Source organism: Zootoca vivipara, chromosome 12 (assembly GCF_963506605.1).
Source record: "Zootoca vivipara chromosome 12, rZooViv1.1, whole genome shotgun sequence".
NCBI classification, from domain to species: domain Eukaryota; kingdom Metazoa; phylum Chordata; class Lepidosauria; order Squamata; family Lacertidae; genus Zootoca; species Zootoca vivipara.
The window spans coordinates 26,446,839-26,473,717 of NC_083287.1; the positions used below are offsets into that span (position 1 = coordinate 26,446,839).

Sequence of the window (26,879 nt, forward strand, 5' to 3'; positions counted from 1 at the left end):
AAATTAAAAGGGGAAAAAACATGCAAGAACTAGTTGCACCGGTGGCCCATCCATGCCCATTCAATGATGTATGTAGGCTATATTGTACCATCAGCTCCATGGAGGCCAGGAGAACCTTACTCCAACTCCATCTATTAATAAGAAAGAGTGGTCTTACAAACTGAGTTAGCATAGAATGCCACTATGGCCCAGTTCAGACAAAAATGAGCAGATAATCCACTACAAATGAGCCACAAGGCACTTCTTTAAAACTCTGCTACCGTGTTTCTCATATTTTAAGACATGTCTTATATTAATTTTAACTCAAGAAAATAAGCCTATGGCTTATTTTCGGGGGTGCCTTATTTTTTGCCGAGCCCCGACTGAGCGGGAACCAGCAAAGGCAGCAGCCCGCTGGGCTGGGGTTTGCCTTCCTTGTGAGTCTGTTCTTTTACCTCTTGGCGTCGCTATCACTCACTCACGTCAGTCTCTCTTTCTCCTCCTCTCTCTCCTCCCACTTTGCGTCGGAGATCTAGGCTTCAGGGGCTTCTCCTCCAGCCGCGCTGCAGGCTATTGTTTCGCCCTGGTTCACCCCAGGGCTTTTAGGGGGTCGCTTAGCCTCGCGTTGCCCCTAGACCCCTTAGGCAGCAGCTTCGTGCACGGAGCTTTTCTCAGAGCTCCCGCAGAGCGCGTCCGATGCGAGCGCGAGGAAACCGGAAGTCGGCTCCCGCGCGCTTTGCCGAGCTCCAACGGAGCGGGAACCGGCGGCGGGCTGCTGCCTTTGCTGGTTCCCGCTCAGTCCTGCTCTGTCGGGGTTCAGCAAAGGCAGCAGCACACGCTTTGCTGAGCCCCGACTTAGTGGGAACCAGCAAAAGCACAGCCCGCCGCCGGCTTGGAGCTCGAGCCGGCAAAGGCAGCAGCGCGCGCTTTGCCGAGCTCCAAGCCGGCAGCGGGCTGCTGCCTTCGCTGGTTCCCGCTCCGTTGGAGCTCGGCAAAGCGCGCGGGAGCCGACTTCCGGTTTCCTCGCGCTCGCATCGGACGCGCTCTGCGGGAGCTCTGAGAAAAGCTCCGTGCACGAAGCTGCTGCCTAAGGGGTCTAGGGGCAACGCGAGGCTAAGCGACCCCCTAAAAGCCCTGGGGTGAACCAGGGCGAAACAATAGCCTGCAGCGCGGCTGGAGGAGAAGCCCCTGAAGCCTAGATCTCCGACGCAAAGCGGAGGAGAGGAGGAGAAAGAGAGACTGACGTGAGTGAGTGATAGCGACGCCAAGAGGTAAAAGAACAGACTCACAAGGAAGGCAAACCCCAGCCCAGCGGGCTGCTGCCTTTGCTGGTTCATGCCGGGTCCAGCATGTCTTATTTTTGGGGGATGCCTTATATTTTTTAGGCTTCAGAAAATCGTGCCATGCCTTATTTTGTAGGGATGCCTTAAAATATGAGAAACACGGTACTAGTTAGCAAAACAATAACAAGGTTTCATGCTGTTCCATACTCAGCAGAACAGGGTTTGTTCAAACCATGATTTGTTAAAAAGCTTGGCTACCAAACCAAGATTGTTCACTGTTGCATCTGAGAAAAGGAAATAGTTGTGATGCATTTTTTTGGAGCAGATTCTTAATTGTATGTACATTATGCTAAATCTATAGTTAAACAGGACAGTTCAGAAGAAAGCAATACTGATTAGAAAATGAGGTGCTGGTATCTCGAAATGCTCGCCGTATGATTCCAGAAGTAAAAGCGTCTAAAGATGGACAGGTTGTGTCTTGGTGTACCATATAAACTATGGCCTCTGCGTCATATCTAACATTAATCATACTCAGGACAGACCCATTGAAATTAACAAACATGACTACTCTTGATACAACTCTTTGTCTAGTTTTTTGACCTTTAAAAAAATTAGCCAGCATACACATTTTAGCATGAAACTTCTTTGCAAATTAGACCACAAAACTTTAGAGCCCCCACACACACTGCATTGCGTGATTCTAAACAGCAAACAACCTAATCCTAATAAATTGCATCATTTCCATACTAAATTGTATCACAGGTTTAAGGTGAAGTTTCCCCTGTGATCAGTGATGAGCTATTTAAAAAACAATTATGCCAGAATATTACACTGCATTCACTGGCAGAAGTACTACTGGAAGTGGGAAGGAAGGAAGGCAGTTTCTCAGCATGAGAAGAAAACGCCCCAGGAGCCCCTGGGAAATCCTGTATTCCCAAGGGCTACTGACTTTGTTAGCAGCCCTTGGGAAAACAATTTTCCAGGGGTTGTTGGAGCTTTCATCCTGGAACCAGATTGAAGGAGAGGAAGAAGGCAATCCCCCTCCTTTCTTCTATTTGAAACCACTTCCCACTGCTGCCAATGCCAGTCAGGTAGGTAGGATTCAAAGGGAATCAATAATAAGACTTGGGGATCAGATGATAGAAAGGGAAGGAGGGCCGAGGGCTAGGCTGTTGAACAGAGGTTTCAGTATCTGAAACCTGTGTATCTGAAGAAGTGTGCATGCACACGAAAGCTCATACCAAAATATAAACTTAGTTGGTCTTTAAGGTGCTACTGAAGGAATTTTTTAATTTTGCTTCGACACAGACCAACATGGCTACCTACCTGTAACTAGAGGTTTCAGTAGGAATTCTTCTTTGGTTTGGAGTAATCCAAGCCCAAGAAGAATCTCTTACTTAACATTACTTTGAGGGAAGCATTACAAGCAGGGCCGGTGCGTCCATTTAGGCGGACTAGGCCATTGCCTAGAGCGTGAAAATGGAGGGGGCGCTGCCGAGCCTGTCCCGCAAAACCCCCGCGCCATCGCCGCCCTCCCAAGGCGCGCGCTCGCGCTCCTCCCGCCTATGGAGGGGACGCCAAGAGCTCCCCAGCGGCAGCGGCCGCTGCGAGCGAGCGAGCAAGCGGCGGCGGTAGTGGCAGCAAGCACCCGCAGCCGAAGCCTTCAGCTATGGGCGCTGCTGCCGCCGCCCGCTCACTCGCTCACTCGCTCGCCGAGGAGCTCACAGCGTCCCCTCCACAGGTGGGAGGAGCGTGAGCCAAAAGGAGAGCTCGGCGCCCTCCCGTCCACGGAGGGGACGCTGTGAGCTCCCCAGCGGTTGCAGCTAGCAAGCGGCGGCAGCGCCCGCAGCTGAAGCCTTCAGCTATGGGCGCTGCTGCCGCCGCCACCGCTCATTCGCTGCAGCCGCCACCGCTGAGGAGCTCAAAGCGTCCCCTCCACAGGCAGGGAGGGCGCCGAGCTCCCCCTTGGCCCGCGCTCCTCCCGCCAATGGAGGGGACGCAGGGGCATCAGCGGTGTGCGTGCGTGCGTCATGACGCATGCGCCCAGGGGGCGCCAGAAGGTGTTTTTGTCTAGGGCGCAAAAATCCCTAGCTCCTAATTACAAGCCTGAAAACTCATATCCAAATCATAGCTGCCAAGTTTTCACTTTTCTCGTGAGGAAGCCTATTCAGCATAAGGGAAAATCCCTGTAAAAAAGGGATAACTTGGCAGCTATGATCCAAATCCTGGAAGAACTGGCTTCACCAGCATCTCCAGTTGCTACTGCAACTCGTATACACAAGAGCAAATTATTCCTCAGGTGCAATCAGTATAACCATCACACTGAAGATCAGGCAGGCAGTACCTCACATCACTGAGCCCATGATATATGCCAGATGGAATTGTTCACCTGAAAATCTTGATGTTTCTTATCATTGTGCAGCTTGATGGCCATAGGCACTGGACTGGAAAATTAGAAGGAAGTTGAACTGTGACTATTCTGTAAAAAAAAAATTAATTCAAGAAAATGGAACATCAAGTGCAATCTGTGCATTACTGCTGACTGAAATAGCACAGGGACAGACTATGTGGGGGCTGTTGTTGTTGTTGTTGAACTCCTTTGAGGGTAATTAGATGTCAGCATGAGACTGCTTCAAAAGAAAAACCAATCCTCTTTCAAGATTCTAAATCTATGGATACTGGAATCGTCTATAGTTCACTTTTTAAAAAACCATACTTTTTATTATATATCTCACAGGGGCACCCTTTGGCCTGCCACCTGGAGGACTGATTATACCCACTTGATTCCATTCAGTGGTGCAGTAGCAACAGGTCCTCCCAGACTATATCTATCCCTCTATGTTTTAAGCTTTTTGCTTTATTTTGTTTTGGGCACACAAAAAAATACAGATAGGTTGGGGAATCATTAGCTTCAAAGGGACCCGTGTGTATCAAGAGCTGGATCTAGAGTCAAATGTTACTGGTTTCCAAGAGTTATACATTTTTGGTTTTTTAAAAAAGGGTGCCAGCACCCACAAAATTGTAGAGTTAGAAGGGACCACGAGGGTCATCTAGTCCAACCCCCTGCAATGCAGGAATCTTTGGTCCAACATGGGGCTCGAACTCACAACCCTGAGATTAAGAGCCTCATACTCTCCCGACAGAGCTATCGACCCCCGCTCTTTATTTTCAAGTCCTTTGGTTGCCAGCACAAAATGGCTCCCACGGGTCGAAAAAAAGAGGTACACTCCATACCGGTGAGCAACATCACACACAAAAAAGAAGCAACCCCGATTAAGTGGATTATGAGATAGAAGGGGATGGAGAAAACAATGCCTTTCATTTTGATAAGACTTGGTCACTATCAACAGATGCCAAGTAACATGGAACTAGTGCTGTATCAAATTATCATGCCTTTCTTGACAGTGATTTTAGCTGCATGGAGGAAGAAAGCAACAGTCTGCTTTATTCAGGGTCAGCACTGGGGCTATGAATAATGATAGGAATAGTTTTGATTGGTAGCTGGGGGGCTGCAAGGGAAGAATTTGGGGGTTTCAGGGGTGATACTGTCTCATATTGTTGCTGTGAATTCTGGCACCAGCTGCCTGTGTGTACTTGTTTCTATGCCTGCAAAACACCTGTTCTGCCTGTAGTAAATAAAAGAGATAATTACAGGTGCCATAAGGCTTCAGCACTCTCTCCTCCAAAACAAACTGACCCTGTAAGAGATTGTCCTTAAGTTCCCTCTGCTTAGGGAAGCGAGGCCTAGAACAGTACACTGTGCAGCTTTCCTTACACAGCATGTTAAGAAACCAACTAAAACAGTTCAATCTGTAAGGCCAAAGAGCATGTCTAACCCCAAGCACATTTCAGCATGCAACTCTGGGGAAATCCTCTGAAGTGAATTTGGGCTGTTACTGCCATTTAAAAGCCAGAGAGTTAGCTTATGTTAGTTGGTTCCAGCAAAACAATATCAGAGTCCTGTGGCACAGAGAGTCAAATGTTATGTGGCACAAGCTTTTGTGGACTACAGCCTGCTTTTGCCAGATCACTATTGTAAAATTTTAATGCCAGCATTGCACTGACCACTTTGCAGAACAGAGATACATTCCTTTGCCAGTTTCAGAAGGAAAAAGATGGGATTTGATAAAGCAACAGAAAGATGCATTATGGAAAAACTGACTGGTAACCAACAGCCAGGTGGAGTTTATGTTGGTCCTCTGAACATTTTGTGTTTGAACGCATTTGCTTGACTTGAAAAGGATGGTGAAAGTTGTCCCAGACACAGAAGCAGCATCCAGGACCACACAAATGCAGCACCATTTGTGTGGCCTCTCAGCTGTGGGGTCCTCTCCCCTGGGAAGCACACAGGGCCCTATCAATAGCAACATTCAAACAGACTTTAAAAAAAAACATTTACGTAATTGAATTACTTCAGCATTTTACTGAAGATTGTCTACAGGCTAGATGTTTTAAGGAGCGACCCTAACCCAGGCTGCTGCCTGGTGGGTGGTGGGGCTGCATTGATCAGCAGGGCAAACACGACATCTACCACCCTGCTGCACATGGGCAGGAGAGAAAAAGAAGAAGAAGAGTTTGGATTTGATATCCCGCTTTATCACTACCCGAAGGACTCTCAAAGCGGCTAACAATCTCCTTTCAACAGACACCCTGTGAGGTGGGTGGGGCTGAGAGACTTCAAAGAAGTGTGACTAGCCCAAGGTCACCCAGCAGCTGCATGTGGAGGAGCGGAGACGCGAACCCGGTTCCCTAGATTACGAGTCTACCGCTCTTAACCACTACACCACACTGGCAGAAGATGGCACAGCAATCAGCCCCAGACCAAGTCGCGTGCCATTGCCTGATGGCGACAGGGCCAGCTTTGGATCTCTTGTTATTTGACACATTCTTAGAATGACCTGTTTTGAGTTCTTGCACTAGCTGTCACTAGCAGTGACCCTGTCAGGGCTATTCCCACAAACTTGCACATTCAGCAGCCAACAGGGGAAGATCCACACTGGCAAAGTGATGCTTGTGTTCCCACATCACCAGTGACTGGTACCTCCCCCCACCCACCGCCCAGTGCAATATGAGTTTGGTTTGCTCTGTCCGCTGCTACATTTTCAAAATTGTTTTTCAGGCTTGTTTTAATGGCAATACTTTAATGGGTTGTTTGTTTATCCCTTTGTAAGCCATCTCTTGCAGACTCGTGGGAGCTACATTTGATTAATTAATTAATTTCAATGGAAAACTTAAGCAATGGCAAGATAAAACAAGTTGTCCTCATAATTACAACCTTGAGTAGCGTGGAATAAAAGAAAAGGCATAATTGGCAAAATGCTTTTTACTAAATTTCTTCAATAAATGTTAGCATTCAATTATAAAAGAGAGCTTTGTTCCATTATTAATATTTTACACCCAAATTAAAATAGCTAGAGTGCTCTTGGCTCTCGTTTTAATACAAATGGCAAACCAAAAACCATTTTGCTGAATTTTCCTATATTGACACAAACTGCTCAGTCCCTGAACTAACTTTACATAGAGGGGGTTTTACAGTAAAAGGCTACTCCCCCCCCCCAACTGTCAGTTATTCAATCTAAATTCACATTCTGCTATCACTTATCCTCAGCTTTCAAACCCAAGCTTGCACATCTGGATCATGTGGGTCAGTGCTGACTGCAGTGGGACCAAACCGAAAAAAGACATGAATGGGAGCAACAACAGGTCACCAGATGGAATGGAAAGGAGAGGCTAGAGAGAGTTAGTGACTCTACTCCTTCCCATCTCTTTTCTAAAGGATTTGTGAATATCTAGCCAATTTTAAAGGCTAAACCTATTGGTGTACCATAGCCAAAGATTATACTGGAATTATTCCATAAATACTTCCACAGTATTTTTTTTTCTCTTCCACATCATCCAGTAAGCAGTGAATAACGTGATTTCCCCCCTGTATTCAATGGTAATGGTTTCAATCTTATATCTTATAAATGAAGTTTCTACTTTTCTGACTGCACATTTGCTCTGATGTATTTCTCTGATCAACACCGGCACATCAAATAAGCATAACTAACAGGGGAAGTCACCCTATGCACACTTATCTGGGAGAAACTGAACTCAGTGGAACTTACTTCTGAGTAGACATGTAAAGGAATGTGCTGCTAGCCTCCCTATCTCTCTCCAAACAAGGGGAAATATCTTTTTATTACCTTTCTCACTACAATGCATTTTTCTAAGAGAGCATATTTTTCATAATACACCCTTTCTCGAAATCAAAACTAGGGTGGCATAGTCATCCCAGAGTAGTTTGCAAAACGTCATAAAATAAGAAACAGTTAGAAATATAACAAATATACACAAAGAAGGTGATTGTCTCAGGGTGCAATCCTTGAGGTATTGAAGTCCTGAGCCGTTTAAGATCAAAACCAGCACTTTGAATTGGGCTCCTGCAGTTGGGTCAGGATTGGAGCCAACTCCTACCGTAGGTGCTGAGGTCCCTTCTCCACCCTCAATAAAATATTTGAGGGGGTGGGCATTGTCATTCAAATGGTATCCATGCACTGCATCTTATGCAAGACAGGGCCCTGCCAATATTTTATTCAAGTTGACAATATTTTATTCAAGTTGACAATATTTTATTCAAGTCTGCCGATTTACTTTCTAATTAAAGCACTAAACATTAGTAAAACAGTTTTAAAACAGGTAAAGTGCACAGTGCATGCATAGTCGTATTCTATGATTTTATCACATAATAACTAGTTCTAACTTTAAATCTAAAGCTCATAGATTTCCAGGTAGTTGCAAGAACACAAATAATTTTATGTAAAAGGGGTCAGTCATATCAACAGTATATCAGCAGTTTATGTACTCTAGAAATTGTTAAATAATAGTTTATTTATACAAGTAAAATACAAGTTTTGGAACCAGGTGAATACTTTTAAGAAGAAGGAATATATTTTGAGAGGGTTTTTTATTTTGGCATGAATATGCCACCAACAGTTTTCAGAGTCCAATCAAACAAATAATATGCTACTCTGAATATACTTCCTACCAAATTAATGCGTGTTACACAAACCACATTCACTTAGCTTCAAACTTCACTTTTTTCATCTGGGATTTATGCCTTCTCTTTTTTGAATATCTTATACTCTTGCCTGGGGCTAATCCACCTCTTTTGAAAGCAAAGCCAGAATTTAACAGCTTTGCCTCCTAGAGACCTAATGATAGATGTCAAAAACGTATCATTAGGATTTTGTCCAATTTTTTAAAAAAACAGGACTTAACAGAATGTATGTGTTATACAACTTTCTCATGTTGGACTAGGTAAAAGTTTGGAATAATGAAAGAGAATTCCTGTTACACAACATCTCATATATCCTTGAGGGAAAAGGTTTACGACTTTCCCCACTGTAAAAACGTATTATGCTTTCAGGTTTTATTAGATTAGTGGTCCTGATCCAGAGATCTTCGTGTACAGTGACAAGAAGCTCAACATGATTTGTCCATGAAATAGATAGACATTATCAGTGAGTCAGTTTGGTATAGTAGTTAGTGTATCAGATTAGGACCTCAGAAACCAGGTTTGAGCCTTGAGTTCTTCAGAGTAAAGGCAGGCCATAAAAGAAGTCAATAAACAAGGCCTTTTAGAATTGTCAGCACAAAAGAGGGTAGATATGAAATTTCTTCCAACACAGCACTATTTCCCAGATACAGAAGATTAATCCAAATGCCACATTTCCAAACAGATATAACTCTTTCAAGATCAGGGCATATATGTAGAAATATTTAAATCTGAATTTATACATCACTATTGTCAAGGGTTATGAATACAAAGGTTCTATAGTTTTTCAGCGATGTGGGTGGCGCTGTGGTCTAAACCGATCCTCTTGGGCTTGCCAATTGTAAGGTTGGCATTCAAGTCTGTGCAAAGGGGTGGGATCCCGTTGCTTTGTCCCAGCTCCTGCCAACCTAGCAGTTTGAAATAGATAAGTTTGAAGTAGATAAATAGGTACTGCTGCAGTGGAAAGGTAAACAGTGTTTCCGTGGGCTCTGGCATTCGTCACGGTGTCCCGTTGCACCAGACGCGGTTTGGTCATGCTGGCCACATGACCCGGAAAAGCTGTATGTGGACAAATGCCTGAAAGTGGAGATGAACGCAGCACCCCATAGTCGAATTCGACTGGGCTTAACCGTTCAGGGGTCTTTTACCTCCTTTAGCTCTATACTGCAGTTTTTCATTACATCCTGTATTTTATTGTTATACTGATCCTAAATATTTATTGTTATACTGATCCTAAATGGTTTCCAGACTGTATTAGTCTGTTGCAGCAAAAACAGCCGTCTTTTGGCATCTTAAAGACTAACAAACGTATTATAGCATAAGCTCTGATGGATCAGAATTCACTTCACCAGATGTTGTAAATCAAAGTTGCCATATTGCAAAAAGATTTTGCAAAATCTCCCCCAAAATGAAGTTTTTAAGGTATCTTTTAGGGAAATTGGCAAAAAAAAAAAAATCAATACTTACTTCCGATATGGGCTGCCATGCATATTTGGGCAGGTTTATTTTCTTACTGTACCAGTGAGACCTCCCTTTAGGGGCCGCATGTCACAGATGTACTTAAGTCAGTTTTGTGGATATAAAACTTGCATGGATAAAACTCAAATCTCATCACTAAAAAGTCTGATGCAAACACAACTTCCATAAGCAATTAAAACAACAATTTAAAAGTAACTTACAACTTAATCCTGCCTACTTCTATTTGTAGGGAAGTTCCCCTAACGTTAGTAAATGTGCAAGGAGTTGCAACCTTAGACTTTAAAGCTAAGTTCTAAATTGTGAACATAGAAAAAGGCATTGACTGGATGGCAAATGTCCATATGTAAACTGAAAATATGAGTTTTGAGCAAGAATTCTACATGAATGTATTAAAATCTTGTTTTCTTTCTTCTGATATGATTTCAGTTATGCTAAGGAGAAGAAGCTATATTCATTTCAAGACCCTAATGACTTCTGTTTGCATAAGAACTATGTAAGAAGATTTACAGTGCGGGTAACCTATTATTAAAGTATATGCTAATCACTCTCAATCCATCTACACTAAAACATCACCAAGAAAATATGCATAATGTGTTTAAACCAAACACAAAACAAAACCATTATTTCCTATTTTACATGTACAGTAGTTAATGTATTTCCTAATTGGCTATAAACCTTTAATGTTAAAATATATGGATTGTATTTTAATTTCGTTTTAAAAACTCATACCGAAATAGAAACATCTTCATAAATATTTATTGGACCTTTCAGATGAAATGTTTCTCTTGCAAACTTACAGCCTGTGCTTACTCAAAAGGAAGTTCCAAGGATTTTAGTATAATTCACTTGCAATAAGAATACTTATGATCGCAGTCCTAGGTTCTTTCCACAATGTTAAAACAGTTGGGGGAAATTAGCCAGTTTTAATTCCGATGAGGGGGTGTGATCTCATTGTAGTTTGGCTTTCTGAATCATCACTGACAAATCAGTAAAATGAATAAATCCCTGCAAAGGTATCTGTCATAGACGCTACAAAGATTTTATTGGTAGACTGATGTAGGAATATTTTAAGGAAGCAACTGCCTACAGAATTTAAACACTATACAGTACTGTAGTTCTGTTGCTGATCTATAGCAAATTGCCTGCAATTATTTTCATACAATCATTTTAGTAATACAGACTGACCAGGGACCAAGGGCGTACCCACCACGGGGCAAGTTAGGGCAGCTGCCCTACTCTAGAAGCAGGGCCGGTGGGCAGAGGCGGAGCACAGCCCGGCGGAGCGCGAGTTCGCCATTCCCGCCGTGCCGCGCCGCACCCTCCCTCCAGCTCCCCGGCGCGCCCTCAGGCAAGGCCAAGCACGGCAGGGAGCGCGGCGCGGCGGGCGGGAAAAATTTCTCCAGCCATACAGACACCACCAAACCTCAATACATGCAGCCAACATAATATCATGCGTACAGCAAGGGTCCTAGCCACACCACACTGTACCATCATCGTATTATTTATGTAGAAATAGAGGTGAGGCCTGCAACGTTTCAAAGACAATAACATCTAACAGTAATGTTAGCATTTTTCCAAAATTAAAAAAATAAATATATCAGCCTACTGAAAGCAATGGAAACTATTGTTATGTCCAACACAACATGGTTTAGTCTACTTCTTAACAATGCTTTACGATAAAAATTACGGTATTATTGTTTCTTTCTAACGTTGCACATATTTCACAAATTATGTACCTTAGGAAACTTAACACATCTGTTTGTTCATAAACCTATCAGAAATTTGAAATCATCTCTCAAAATGCTCCAGTGAGGGATGCTTGTATTCAACATTTCTAAAATAAAACTACACAAGATTTCAGAAGTCAAGCTAACTTATATAAAGTTACCCGTATGAAAAGAAAAAGGCCAGGAAATTGGTGGAAAGTCCTAAAAACTAATAAAAGTACTGAAAAGTCCTAAATACTAATTCCAGGAATTACTCAACATTCATCACAGGTTTATTAAAACCAGAAACCTATTTGTGGAAAAGTATAAAACAGACAACAGAAAAGCATATGCATATAAACCATTACTTGAATCTATGAAATATCGTTTTTAAAAGGCACATCAATATGCATACAAGTGTACTCAAAACAACATTCTATTTGCTATAGTTTAGCATTACAAGAATTACCCTTATTGCATTTACCCTTAGGACAGTTGGGTGAAGAAGGTGATTGTGGTTCACTGTTCATTGTATCTGATTTCAAGACACTTACACCTGAGGTCAGGATGTATTTTTTTTTTCTTTTAGCTTTTTAAAGAAGTGAAACTAAGGCTGACATACTTGACCATGATACCATGACAGAGGACAGACATAGACATCAGATGTCCATGATCCAATGTGATGTAGTGGAAGTGTTAGTCAATGATGGTGGAGTTGGGCATATAGGGTCACCAGTCCCATACTATGGGAAAAAAATTCAGCAGGCACCCTCCCATCCGATTTTGGTCTCTTAAAGACCAAACAAGCTAATACAACTTTGTTTGGGTTTTTTTGGGGGGGGGTCATTAAAATGGTCATTTTGTCCTTTTTTGGTGTTTTGTATTTTATAGTATATATTTATAGTTTTATTGTATATATTTATAGTTTCATTGTACTGTATATATTGCTATACACCACCATGTATGAAATAAATGCTTGCATGTATGTATGTATGTAAACGTAAAGGTAAAGGGACCCCTGACCATAAGGTCCAGTCATGTAGTGGGTTGCGCGCTCATCTCGCATTATTGGCCGAGGGAGCTGGCGTATAGCTTCCAGGTCATGTGGCAGCACATGGAAATGCCGTTTACCTTCCCGCTGTAGCGGTTCCTATTTATCTACTTGCATTTTGATGTGCTTTCAAACTGCTAGGTTGGCAGGAGCTGGGACCAAGCAACGGGAGCTCACCCCGTCACAGGGATTCGAACCGCTGACCTTCTGATCAGCAAGCCCTAGGCTCAGTGGTTTAACCCACCGCACCACCTGGGTCCCGTATGTATGTATGTATGTATGTATGTATGTATGTATGTATGTATAAATAATTCCCCAGTGAGCCACAAAGCTCTCCTGAATCAACTGTTCTCTCTCAATCTAACCTACCTCATAGTTGTGAAAATAAACTCTTTGGAAGAGAAGGGTGGGATTAAAAGGTAATTAAAATAAATAAATTTCTGCACACTGTTCCACACTAGGGACCTCTCTCTCTCTCTCTCTCTCTCTCTCTCTCTCTCTCTCTCTCACACACACACACACACACACAAAATTCCAGGAAAAGATACCTTAATGTGCTATTCTGAACACACTTACTAAGGAGTTAGCCTCACTGAGCAGAGTGGGGCTTCAGAGTCAGAGCATCCTTGGGGCAGTTGCATGGGCCCCAGGAGTTAACCAGGGCATGTGCAAGATCCCCCCCCCCCGGCCTGGTACTCTAAGCACCTCTGGGTAATGGGGTCCAGTTGCTATTTTGATTTTCCACAATGCCCCCAAACAGGGAGCAATGTGAGAAATTAAAACTGTAGGTATGACCCACCAATGCATGAAGCACTGTTGCCTTTTTTGCCTCCTGGTAAGCCTGCCAAGAGAGAAGGCAGCCCACCAAAGAGCACTTAGGAACAAAGGAGTCAGACCATTGGTCCACATAGCTCAGCACTGTCCACACTGACTGGCACCCCAGGATTTCAGGCAGGGGACATCCCCAGCCCTACTGGGAGTTGCCAAAAATTAAACCTAGGAACTTGTGTGTGCAAAGCAAATGCTCTAACACTGGCTTATGGCCCTTTGCCCAGGCCACCCTCAAAGTTGGAGCCAGTTCTGCCCTAAGTAAATGATACGTTTGCACTGTCAAGAATGCAACCTTAATGCAAGCCGCACTGAACACACTAGAAATTACTTCCAATTAAACATAGGAGAGGATTGCTAGAGTAGATGTCACATCAAAATGATATTCTGGGAATTTAATGTTATTACAAGTGTAAACATAATAAACAATTGTAGCAATGCCATATTGCAGTAGGAATTCCTCCCAATCATTTCGGGGGAAAATGAGTTCCACACACCTAAAATCAATTTAAAATATAAAATATGTAATTTATTATTATGATGTTCTTGACAATGGCATAGAGCTTTTCAAAAGGTGGCTATTATGTACCTCCTTAGTTATCCCTTCATTTTAGATCTATACACATAATTCTTTTATAAATATTATTTTATTTTATTTTCCCTATTTTCTCCATGACTTGTACATTTTAACACAACTTTAAAATTCTGGTGATCACATTTTTAAGGCTTGCCGGAGAGTAAATCCCATTCAACTCAATTATTCTGAGTAGACATATTTAGGATTGCACTCCACCAGAATACATTTCAGCATTTTAGAGGCAGATATATTTTCCTCCCGTAAAAATATAGCATAGTTGCTTGTTGCAACAAGCACACATCATGTTACTTTATTCATTTCTAAAATCATATATACATATGGATTTTAAGTATTTTATAAAATAATTTGAATATTAAAATAGCTGGGGTTTCCCCCCCCAAAAAAAAGAGTCATTTCTAACCATTGTACAGACTCCCCCCCCCTTTCAAAACAAAAAACAAAACCCACAGCAGCTATTTCCATAGTTACAGGATCCAGGGTTATTCATTGTGGAAGTTTGCTTTGTGGAAATACATGTCTGTTAGGCACAAAAACCCAGAACAGCCCCATCTTTCTACAACTATGTCCTGAAAGAGCCCAAACACATGAATCAGTTGCAACAATACTTACTCCCCCAGCTCTAAAATCCGGATATGCCTCACAAGCACACAGCACCTGCAGACCAATCCCATGCGCTCTAACTTGGAAGTAAAACCCACGCTGTTCAATGGGACTTGCCTCTAAGGAAGGGTGCAAGAAAACGTGCACAGGATGGCAGCCTTCCTTTTTTCAGGGGGGAGGGGAATCAAACAAACCCATCGGCTGCAACGAACGGATTTCTAGCATTTACACCAATCTCGATCCCAGTCCTTACCAAGAGGCACCGAATGCAACCCTCCCGATGGCTTCACTCGAAGATGGGAGTCCATCCCACCTGTTTGATACCCAGGAAACATTCCCTAGCGCTCACCTCGTTAAAGCTTTCTCCTTACCTGGTTCACCCTAACAAGTGTCTCCCACGGAGCGGCTCTCTACCAGCGGTTCCCCCTCCCTCTCTCTTTTTGCTAGCTTCCCAAGAATAAACCCAGTCGCCTCGTTCAAAATCATGGCTGGATGAGATGAACCCAAAAGTAGGTGATATACACACAGACACAGAAAGAGAGTTTGATGCGTGTATGTGTGTAGGATTCCCCTTCCAACCCTAAGTGCCTGCATCCCAAAAAATAAATAAATAGGCAAAGGCAAAGTAGCAGAGCTGCAGCTTCCATCCCAACGAAATCCCTGGGGGGGGGTTAAAAAAAAACATTCCCAAGGCATCTGGAGAGAGACCCAAGACTGAACTTCTGGTCCACACACACACACTCACTGCTCCTCCAAAGGAGCCCATTCAGTTGCATGGGAGGGATGTGGCATGTGTCGCTCCACTCACCTGTGTGCAAGATGCTGCTGTTCCGCAGCTGCTCCCTTTCCTCCTCCTCTTTATCTCTTTGCTCCGGCCGGGCTGCGACTGGCAGGCGTGCCCCCCACTGCCATCTTCTGCTGGAGGCGCCGAAGCGAAGGAACTATGGGGCGGGGGGCAAGGAAGGGAGGGGGGAGGCAAAAGAAAGTTACCTGCCGCCGCTGCTAGTGCTGCTGCTGCGAGCAAGGGGGCTTCATGTGAGCCTGGCCCCGGCAGGCGGCGGAGCAAGCCTCTCGCCGAGAGAGGAAGAGGAGGAAAGGAGGCGGAGATAGGGAGGGAAGCAGCAGCAGCAGCGAAGGACTGAGCGCCGCTCTCGCAGCCCGCCGCCGCCGCCGCCGGTGGCGGTGGTGGCTCGAGGAGGATTTACTAAAAATAGCAGTCGATAAGGGGCGGGCGAGGCGGGGGGGGGGAGAGAGAGGAACCGGGCGGGCGCGGGAAGCGGAGAGGCCGCCTCAGCCAACACGCCCAGAGAGAGGAGGGTTGGCGACGGCCTGGGGAGGAAGCCGCGCAAGGGGGCGAAGTGGGGCAGCGGGAAGGGAGGCCGTCGAAGCGGCCTCTTGTCAGGGAGAGGGCGAGCTCATTCCCTCAGATATAGAAACAGGGCAATTGGAGGTGGGGTGGGGTGGGGTGGGGGGTGAAGCGCCTTTTGAAGCCGCCTGGAGGTAACTTTGGGCGCTCGAGTGGGAGAGGGTGCTTGTTCGCCCCAAAGAGGTCTTTCCCTTCAGGCGCTGCGGCCTCTCCCTCCCTTGGGAGACCTGGCTGCCGTGTGTTGTGTGTTGTCGAGCGGGGCTGCGTTTGGGAACCGCCTGGGCACGAAGCCGTTTCGCCAGGCTCCGGTTTGTTTCGTGGCACAGTACAAAGTTAAAGCCCCAAAGCAGGAGTGGGGCTGACAGGGGTTTTTTTGGGGGGGGGGAGCTGAGGGCCGCTTTCAACCATGAGGCGGGACCGGAGTGTGTGTGTGTGTTCCATTCACGCGCACAGGACAACTGCACCTGCAGAGAACATCGCCGAGCCCCCTCCTCACTCAGCGGCGTCTGGGCAGATTGGCATCCCTGGCAAGGCGCAGGGAGGGCTGATTTCACCCTCTCGCTATATAGCACTGTCTACTTAAAATAAAATAAAAACAACAAGCCTATTGTCAATTGCTATCACTGACAAATTATTGGGGGGGGTATCTTTTTTTGGATCCAAAAAGGAGTTGGATACCTCTCCTGTAAACAGGAAGACTCGCTTTCGAATCTCTGCTCATTTGAAGCACATTTTGACTCTTGTTTGCTCCCAGAATTGTAGCTCTGTGCGGGGTAAACTACAGTTCCCAAGAAAATGTGCTTTGGATTATTTGTTTTGAGGATGAGGTTGGGGGAGAGAAATGGGTCCATTTCTGAGTTCCTCGTTGGAGGAAAGGTGGGATATCAATAAAACGAATAAGGCACAGGCTGGGGAGATGCTTTGGCACCTCTTTTCAAACTTCCACTGTTTGTTACAGTTTCATGATGCATGCACATCTATTTTACAACGTGAACAGGGAGGACACATGAACAATGGTCCCATCGAATCTGACTGGTTTGGCCCTCAACACTATCACCATCCTGCAACCCTTGAGTTTTGAGGAAATTGGAGTCTCACCCACACTATGCATTTAAAAGTCTCATACCACTTTAAACAGTTGTGGTTCCCCCAAAGAATCCTGGGAAATTTAGTTTGTTAAGGTTGCCAGCCACAGAGTAATTCCCTTCACAAAGCTACAGTTCTCTGAATGTCCTGGGAACTGGGACAGGATGTTAAACCACTCCGCAGGTTGTAGCTGTGCAAGGGAAATAGGGGTCTCCCAACCCCTCTCAGCATCATTAACAGACTACAGTTCCCAGGATTCTTTGGGGGAAGCCACAACTGTTTAAAGTGGCATGATACTGCTTTAAATGTATAGTGCATATTTATATACTGTAAATGAATGATTATATATGTTAGTTCCTTTTCTTATAAAGGCAACTCAAAGTGACTTATATTAAATAACCCTGATGGGGCCCATATCAGCTTAACTAGTATAACTCCCATCTTTTGCAGGGGCTCAATTGGTACCAGCGCCCTCTGTCAAGAGTTTGGGTGTAACCTTTGACGCCTCCCTTTCCATGGAGGCGCAGGTTGCATCCACAGCAAAGGTAGCATTTTTCCATCTCCACCCCATCCAGCAGTTGGTCCCTTACCTCTCTCGCCCCGATCTGGCCACAGTGATCCATGCGACGATCACCTCCAGGCTTGACTATTGTAACTCGCTCTACGCAGGGTTGCCCTTAAAGCTGACCCAGAAACTTCAGCGGGTGCAGAATGCCGCGGCGAGGCTCCTTACAGAGTCCCGGCCGCGGGATCACATTCATCCAGTGCTTTACCAGCTGCACTGGCTCCCGGTGGAGTACAGGATCAGGTTTAAGGTGCTGGTTTTGACCTCTAAAGCCCTATGCGACTTGGGACCCTCGTACCTATGGGACCGCCTCTCCTGGTATGAGATCCCGAGTCATAAGATGGCTAGATTGGCCTCTACTAGAGCCAGGGCCTTTTCAGTACTGGCCCCAACCTGGTGGAACGCTCTTTCCCAGGAGACCAGGGCCCTGCGGGATTTGTCATCTTTCCGCAGGGCCTGCAAGACAGAGCTGTTCCGCCTGGCCTTTGGGTTAGACTCAGCCTGACCCCTGTGTTTTCCTCCCTCATGGCTTGGATTTATGGCCTACTTGAAATGAGGCTGCATTTTAAATTTTAATACTGTATTTTAATCTGTATTTTAATTAATTGTTTTATTGTAATTCTGTTGGTGTCAGCCGCCCTGAGCCCGGTTTTTGACTGGGGAAAGCGGGGTATAAATAAAAATTTATTATTATTATTATTATTATTATTATTATTATTATATTCATAGTATAGCCACATTCATGAATTTCCAGAGGGAATTTGCATCAAAAAGAGCAAATAGTTTTGTGGCACCTTAAAGTTTATTGCATCTTATTATGACATAAGCTTTGCTAACAGTCTACTTCATCAGACACAGGGAGAGTGAACCTGAGATGCAGGTACATATAAAAACCCCACCCACCTGCAATTCAGGGTCTCACTTCATGCATCTGATGTCTAACAGCAGTGACCAGAGGAGGAATGACCGCTGGGAGGAGTGCAGAAATAAAAAGACATAATGGTACACCTGCACCACCTGCATGGTAGACCACAGACTTGACATGAGTCAGCAGTGTGATGCAGCAGCTAAAAAAGCCAATGCAATTCTGGGCTGCATCAATAGGAGTATAGCATCTAGATCTAGGGAAGTAATAGTACCACTGTATTCTGCTCTGGTCAGACCTCACCTGGAGTACTGTGTCCAGTTCTGGGCACCACAGTTCAAGAAGGATACTGACAAGCTGGAACGTGTCCAGAAGAGGGCAACCAAAATGGTCAAAGGCCTGGAAACGATGCCTTATGAGGAACGGCTTAGGGAGCTGGGTATGTTTAGCCTGGAGAAGAGAAGGTTAAGGGGTGATATGATAGCCATGTTCAAATATATGAAAGGATGTCATATGGAGGAAGGAGAAGGATTGTTTTCTGCTGCTCCAGAGAAGCGGACACGGAGCAATGGATTAAAACTTCAAGAAAGAAGATTCCACCTAAACATTAGGAAGAACTTCCTGACAGTAAGAGCTATTCGGCAGTGGAATTTGCTACCAAGGAGTGTGGTGGAGTCTCCTTCTTTGGAGGTCTTTAAGCAGAGGCTGGAGGAGACTCTTGAGAGTCCCATGGACTGCTAGAAGATCAAACCTATCAATTCTTAAGGAAATCAGCCCTGAGTGCTCCCTGGAAGGACAGATCGTGAAGCTGAGGCTCCAATACTTTGGCCACCTCATGAGAAGAGAAGAATCCTTGGAAAAGACCCTGATGTTGGGAAAGATTGAGGGCACTAGGAGAAGGGGACGACAGAGGACAAGATGGTTGGACAGTGTTCTCGAAGCTACGAACATGAGTTTGACCAAACTACGGGAGGCAGTGCAAGACAGGAGTGCCTGGCGTGCTATGGTCCATGGGGTCACGAAGAGTCGGACACGACTAAACGACAAAACAACAACAAGCAGAGGCTTGACAGCCATATGTCAAGAATGCTTTGATGGTGTTTCCTGCTTGGCAGGGGGTTGGACTGGATGGCCCTCGTGGTCTCTTCCAACTCTATGATTCTATGATTCTATGGTACACCAGATGCCTTCATTTGCCCCAGCTGCAACAAAACATGTCTCTCCCATATCAGTCTCTACAGCCACAGCAAGCGCTGTAACTCTCCAATGGTTTGACTTCACCCCCAAAAGCGCACTCTTCTATTGTCTCCAGAGCAGACTGATGCCAGCCTTTAAGGTGCTGGAAGGTTCTTTGGTGTTTACACTCCAGAAGTTATACAGTAGATCACAGCCTTCATATTCAGTGTTTAATTAAATTGTCTACTGAAAATGACTTACTGTCTTTATAATCTTGTCAGATGAGCTATTCTGTTGTTCTGTTTCTTTAATATATTTTGCTTTGATTTTATTTTAATTGAGACTTTTTGTACCACATGGGTATATTTTCATAGATATATATTTTAATGAGTTTGAAGTATTGAAAGGTATAAAATATTACTGTAGATAATAATACAAATAACCAGGAATAACCAGCAAATTCACAATTAATCACATAAACTTGAATTTCTGCTTTACTTTCAGAAAGCATGTATTGAAAGAGAAGGCAAGAAAATGTTGTTACCAGTTTTTAGTGACTGCAGCTGGTGGGAACATTCCATGAGTCAAGTTCCATTGTTGGGACAATCCCACCAATAGAAGGAAGGAGGTGACTTTTGCCAGTCCCCCCCCCCTGCATCCCCCTCCATTCCCGAGAGTTGGCATCCTCTGGAACTGTGGGGAAGCTGCAGGGAGAGAGAATTGGAGAAAGTTGACTCCCCATTTCCACCAATTTTACAGTGATTAGATAGCAAAATCCTATGTGTATCTACGTAAGTGAGTACAAAATTGCAGCCTAAAGTCTGTTAAACATCCGTATTGTGGTTAATTTGTTAGCTTGCATATGTATGCTATCAAACTAGAGATAATGTAGCTTGCTTCCAAAATGTTCATTCTGGATTACCACCTGTACCAGCAGGAGGCATTTTTGAAGAGTCCATAACTCATTTGCATATGTTAATCCATTCAAATGTATGACAAGTGAAGAATCCCCCTTGTGTGCCCAGGCATGGCATCAAGGCATCACATCTTCCCATACTTTTTAAATACATATTTGCTGTAGGACCTGTGCATGGAGCAGATTCTACTGCCCTGACTGAATGGTTGGCCAGCTATCCATCTGCCCTCAAATGGCTAACCTTCCCCCACACCCATTCACAACACATTTCTGTCTTTTCTTTCTCTCTGACATCTTTAACTTGGCAGCAGGATTGCTTCATCAATATATTCATTCACTGCAATACTGTATTCCATCCTCTGAGATGCACTTATGAACAGTAGAGTATCACACTAAAATAAAACTCCCTTTGCTTGCATGATAATGTTACAACAATGAAAAACTTCAAGTCTGTAGCAAAATACATAACTAAGTTACACCCTCGGTACTAGCTCCCACTGTTTCTTTCCTCTTACATGCCAGAAAATTTGAAACATCAGCTTTAAGTGTGTGATCTTCACTTTACTCTTCAACTAAAGCTGCAAATCCTACATACGCTACTGAAGAGTAAGGCCTACTGGGCTCTGTGGAATTTACTTCTACTTAAACATCCACAGGATCAACATGCATTTTTGCTTTATATTACTTTGATGTATTCTTTTCTTATATGCCATCATTTCAGCCAGAAGTAGAATATTAAATATCTTCAAGCAGACAATAGTCCACTCCATCTCTCTCTAAAGCTCTTTCAGAGCAATCACATTTCTTTGTTCTTGGGTTGCCCAGAGAATTCTTTTCTGGGCGTTCTCAACCTAGAAAACAGTTGGTTTTATGCTTTAATTTCTCCAAGAAAAAAATGATGGTATGAAAATACTGTCTTCAGAAATTTGAACGAAAGATGACATTTAAATACCTTTATTTGACAAAGCACAGTTGCTTTCAAGACACAGACTACAGAACACAGGCAGGCTGTTAGGTTTTTCCCCGCTTTGCTTTGCTGAGCAGCAAGTTCTTCATAAGGACCGTTCTTATCTATATAAATAAGTCCTGCTAAAATATAGGTGTGTGTTTAGAAAGTGGAGAATTTCTTCAAATTATAAAGGGGCAGAGCTGGAAGGGTTCCATCTGTGCCATGGTTGAAGCAGGCAGGATCCTCCACAGCCAATCCTGCAGCAGTTTACCCATACCATTCCAACTGGTGGATTTTACTCACAGCCCAGGGATGCATGTGTTAGACATTTCCCGATAGCTTACCTTAATGTCCAAGGCCACTGTCTTGTTTTCACTTCTGTGGCCCTTTTCAGGAACTTTGGTCCAATGCACCCAAATCTGTTCTTGTGCAAGCATCTATAAAATAAATTATAGGCAGGTGACATTGCATGGGCAGATGTGGATTACGTCCATACATTCCTAGGGTTGCAGCTCAGTGGTAGAGTATCTTCTTTGCATGTAGATGGTCAAAGGTTAATTCACCTAGATCTAAAGCAAACTTTCTGAAGGGGGGCGACCCACTGTCCCTCAGACCTTGTGCAAGACTATATTTTGAAGAAGAAGAAATAAACAAATTCCTATGCCCCACAAATAACCCAGAGATGCATTTTAAATAAAAGGACACATTCTACTCATGAAAAAAAACAACCACTGATTCCTGGACTGTCCGAGGACCAGATTTAGAAGACGATTGAGCTGGATCTGGCCCCTGGGCCTTAGTTTGCCTACCCATGATCTAAAGGCAGTTCTGGGAAAGTCTCAACTGAATCCCTGGAGAGCTGCTGCAAGTCAATGGAGACAAAACTAGTTGTTGGTATTAATGCCCTGTCTATCTGCTAGATGGACCAGTGGTGTGATTCCGTATAAGGCAGCATCCTATGTATCTGTGAGATAGGAAGTTGCCTTTTACTGAACCAGACTATTGATCCATCTATCCTGAATAGCAACAGCTCTCTGAACCTCCAGCAGATCATCTGCTACTTGTCTATTAATTGGAGATGCCGAGGAGTGAACTTGAGGTCATCTGAATGCAATGCATGTGCTCTACCTGACGTAACAGGAGCAGCGAGCCAAGACAAGGTGGTGGTGTTTGAATGCAACCCCAACTCATTTTAGAACACCAATTCCTGCTTTTGGTGCAAATGATGGAATAAATATTGTTTTGTTTTATAAACTAACATTAGTCTCTGGCAGAAATAATCCTTCTGAAAGGCATCAACAACAGTGGCATTTCATTATGGAAATATAAATATTACAGCGAGGAGAAAAGATTGTAAACAATTAGCTACTGTGACCTTTTATGAAGGACACACTGAAATAGGAAAGCTTTGTAAAAGGTTAAGCAGCGTGAATGTGACATGTCGGTTGAACTTGACCTCTGAAGACTTCAAAGTTTTTTTCTGACCTGGACTGGAGTAGTCCTACTGGAAATCATGAAACAACAAAATACAATCATTTATTTTTCTTCCTGTCACTTTTGCAACATTTTTTTAAAAAACAAAAAAACGAGTAAGATATTAACATATCCTGTTTCTTTATCAGCATCAAGGTTTGTGTTTAAGGTTGTATTCCAAAACACACTAGGGAGAAAGTCCCATTGGACACATGTCTCAAAATATATATGAATAGCAATGGACAGTAAGGTGTAATCCTGTGCATGCTTAGGGGTAAAACCCATTGAATCTAGTGAGACTGGAGAGCTGTGTAGCAGCTGACCATGTAAGCCCATGTTTGCTTTCTCAGATGTAAGAATAAAATTTACTCCCAATATCCAGCTCTTTCCCAAGGCCTGCTCACCAGTCTGGCTCTGTGCCTTCCTCAAGTGTCTGCCTCCCTGGAATATATTATTATTAAACTATCATAATGCCCCTTGCTTTCCTGGATGGAGAATGAAGAGATGGAGCAGGCAGGTAGGTAGGGTGGCCAGTTATGCTTTGCCAAAAAAGAGAAGTTGCATGAAGAAAAAAGGACAAAAGATAATTTCAATTTGCATAAAATTTACATATGATAATTTTTGTGCATGGGTGTACATTTAGAAATAACTACTGTAATTGTGGGACACAGGTGGCGCTGTGGGTTAAACCACAGAGCCTAGGGCTTGCTGATCAGAAGGTCAGCAGTTCGAATCCCTGCAACAGGGTGAGCTCCCGTTGCTTGGTCCCAGCTCCTGCCCACCTAGCAGTTCAAAAGCACATCAAAGTGCAAGTAGATAAATAGGTATCGCTACAGTGAGAAGGTAAACAGTGTTTCCGTGTGCTGCTCTGGTTCGCCAGTAGCGGCTTTGTCATGCTGGCCACATGACCTGGAAGCTGTATGCCGGCTTCCTTGGCCAATAACGCGAGATGAGCGCCGCAACCCCAGAGTCGGTCACGACTGGACCTAATGGTCAGGAGTCCCTTTACCTTTTTCTTACGGTAATTGAAGTAGAAATGCAATACATCTCACCACAGTGAGATGACATCAGCTGATTTTTGTGCCTGCTCAGTCAATTTTGAGGCCCCTGCTCTCCCTTTTGATGGTTCCTTATCATTAAATCAGGCTTGGACTAGCCAGCCCTCCAATTACAGAAGATCTTCAAAAAGAGGATTTGTCCTCTTGGCAGTACTGTGGGCAGCACCAAATTTTTAGGTGGTGTGGGCCATTCCCCGCCCCCACCCTCAGGCATCAAGCTGAGAGGAACGCAAAATAATAATAAATAATAATAATAATAAATAATAATGATACCTATATTTATATGCCTACCTACTCAAAGTTAGGCCTCTGGTCAGAGTTGCCACAACTATGATGTGGTGCACTTGAGAGCATGTGCAGAACGGAAGGCAAGAGTGGGAAAGAGGGGCACCAAAATTTGTCCTTCCTCAGAGTGCCATATTACCAAAATCTGCCCCTGCGGTTGGGTAAGATAAATGGCCACCCTTGGGGGAGGAGGATGGATGCATAGCAAGCGAATTTACTGATTTTAAGCAAGACTAGTAACATTTACCTATTTCCCCCTAAATAAACTTTCATTGGGGAAATTGAACTGAATATGAGCAAAGAAAGGAACTGTCATTTTTGTTTTGTAGTGACAACCTCACAGGTTTTTTATTATTTCCTGTTTTACAAAAAAAAAAAAAAACTGGCAGCAAAATACAGCATGCATATGTTCTCTCGATATAAGTATATAGCTCTGTTTTCGCACAAAGACACTGGAAAATCAGGTTACTCATCACACCGCAAAAGACTCGGCATATCTGTAGCTTTGCAAAATATGTGGCCAGGGTTGTATGAGGTGCTCAGCACCAATGACAGCGAAATCAAATGATAATTAAAGGGCTGCATCAGTATTTCAGGCTTTTGTAAAGAGTACACCACTGCCATTCTTTCAGTTTGTACAATTGCTTTCAAAGCTTCTGCTGCTCCTCCAGAGTTCTCTTTGCGCCATTAATTTTTAATGGTCAAAAATTGATCAGCCAAGAAAAACTCCTGTTAACCTGTAAACTGAGAGATAGAGAAAGTTATTTACCGGTACACATATAACATGCACTGAATTCAGATAGCTGCACTGTATTCAATAACATAGTCCAGGCATCCCCAAACTGTGGCCCTCCAGATGTTTTGGCCTACAACTCCCATGATCCCTAGCTAACAGGACCAGTGGTTGGGGAAGATGGGAATTGCAGTCCAAAACATCTGGAGGGCCAAAGTTTGGGGATGCCTGACATAGTCTGTGGCAGCAATCCAGTTCACACTATTACTTGAAAATAAGCTCCATTGCATAAGCATGCATAGGATCTAGCTGTATGCTTGACAAAGTCAAAACCTTAAAGGGGTTGGTATCTTCTGCTATTTAAGTGAGCAGCATATATCAAACAGCTTGTAGGAACAGAAAACCAAGAAAATCTCTGCCACACTGCAGTGCCACCGCTTGTGGATGACCTGAGGAGGTACAGCAGCTCCCTTCCCAGAAGGATCGGGAAAGAAGCAACTGGCCTTATTATATACTCAGCTGCCCACCCTGTCGTCCCCACTGATAAAAATTGTGGATTGACGTCGCCGTTTTAGCTTTTTGAGCAATTAAACACGCTTTTAGAAGGAAAGTTTACGGGGACTGAGGGGAGGCTGTGAATCCAGGAGGCTACTGTTCCAGCAAGCTGTGAAAGATTGCCTCATTTGTTACCTTTCTATTTCAAAGTCATATTGATAAACTCCTTGTAAGCCACAGTTCCACGGTTCCTCCCTTTGATGGTTTTTAATTATTATTTTAAGGAATTGGTTTTTTAACCCTTGCTAGCTATGGGTCATGGGAAACGATTGAGAGAACTTGAAGAACCTTTGTCGCTCCCAAAACCAAAATTAAAAAGGACTGACCGACACCTGGGGAAAAGAGGGTGTGGCCAAGTAGACCACCATGCTGAGGTGGAAACCTACAATCGCTTCCTCCCGCTAGACGACCTTGAAGACCCTACAGTGATGGCCCAGTGCTCCCCCAAATCAACGATCCATCTGAACTCTCCATGTAAAGGGAACCAAACCCCTCTGAATGGAGGAACGGCCCCTGACCTAATGGATTGCCCTAGATGCGAACAACTACACTTGGTTATTCGGACTCTTCACTATATTTTCAAAAAAATGGATGAGATATCTCTCCAATTATCAAATCTCCAACAGAAAGTGGATAAACCTGAGCTACAAACATTTGGATCAAAAACATTCCAAATCTCACCCCTTGTTAAAAAGTCTCCAGCTCTCCACCCCCTCTCAGTCAAATCGGAGGGGGGGAAACACAAATATCACCTTAATCCTCAACTTAACAAACAAGCACTAGTCCTGCAACCTAAGAAAATCTGCCTTTTTATCCGGGCTAATTCAGCAAAATGGCTCAACTTAGAAGGGGCTAAAGAGTGCCTCAGTAAAATCCTAAAGATCAAGAACCAGCAAATAGACATACATGCGGTGCTGCCCCTGCTACAGCAGGACGGTTCCCTCAGGGTGATCCTAGCTTTTCATTCCCCAAAGGTCCCTTCTATGATTGCACGTCGGAAAAAGGACCTGATTAAGGCTGATATCATCCCAACGAGGGTGTTTATGGACAACTTGATTAAGCCCTTATTATGCAGAGCAGCCGACGGCACGCCTCAAAGTACAGACCGCTCCGACACACCAGATAAAGATGCTGCTATACAACTTCCCCATCTAATCTCAGCACCCCCTTGCCCACTTAATGAACCTTCACCTGTACCTGACATCCTGCAAACCTCCTTGGACGAAAGCGCGCTCGTCATTTCTTTTGGCGAACTTCCGTTGAGTGAACAAGCAGAAACAATTCAAAGACTC

The 26,879-nt window shown here is 44.0% G+C and overlaps 2 long non-coding RNA genes across 2 annotated transcripts in view; both read right to left on the minus strand.

Annotated features, from left to right (window-relative positions):
- Positions 1-15,524, minus strand: part of LOC132592857 (uncharacterized) — a 53,874-nt gene extending 38,350 nt beyond the window's left edge. Inside the window, exon 1 of the long non-coding RNA XR_009558387.1 lies at positions 15,369-15,524. This is a non-coding gene — a long non-coding RNA (uncharacterized LOC132592857). The remainder of the gene's footprint in view (positions 1-15,368) is intronic.
- Positions 15,525-24,694: 9,170 nt separating this feature from the next.
- LOC118092001 (uncharacterized) overlaps positions 24,695-26,879 on the minus strand; it is a 46,299-nt gene continuing 44,114 nt past the window's right edge. Inside the window, exon 3 of the long non-coding RNA XR_009558389.1 lies at positions 24,695-25,043. This is a non-coding gene — a long non-coding RNA (uncharacterized LOC118092001). The remainder of the gene's footprint in view (positions 25,044-26,879) is intronic.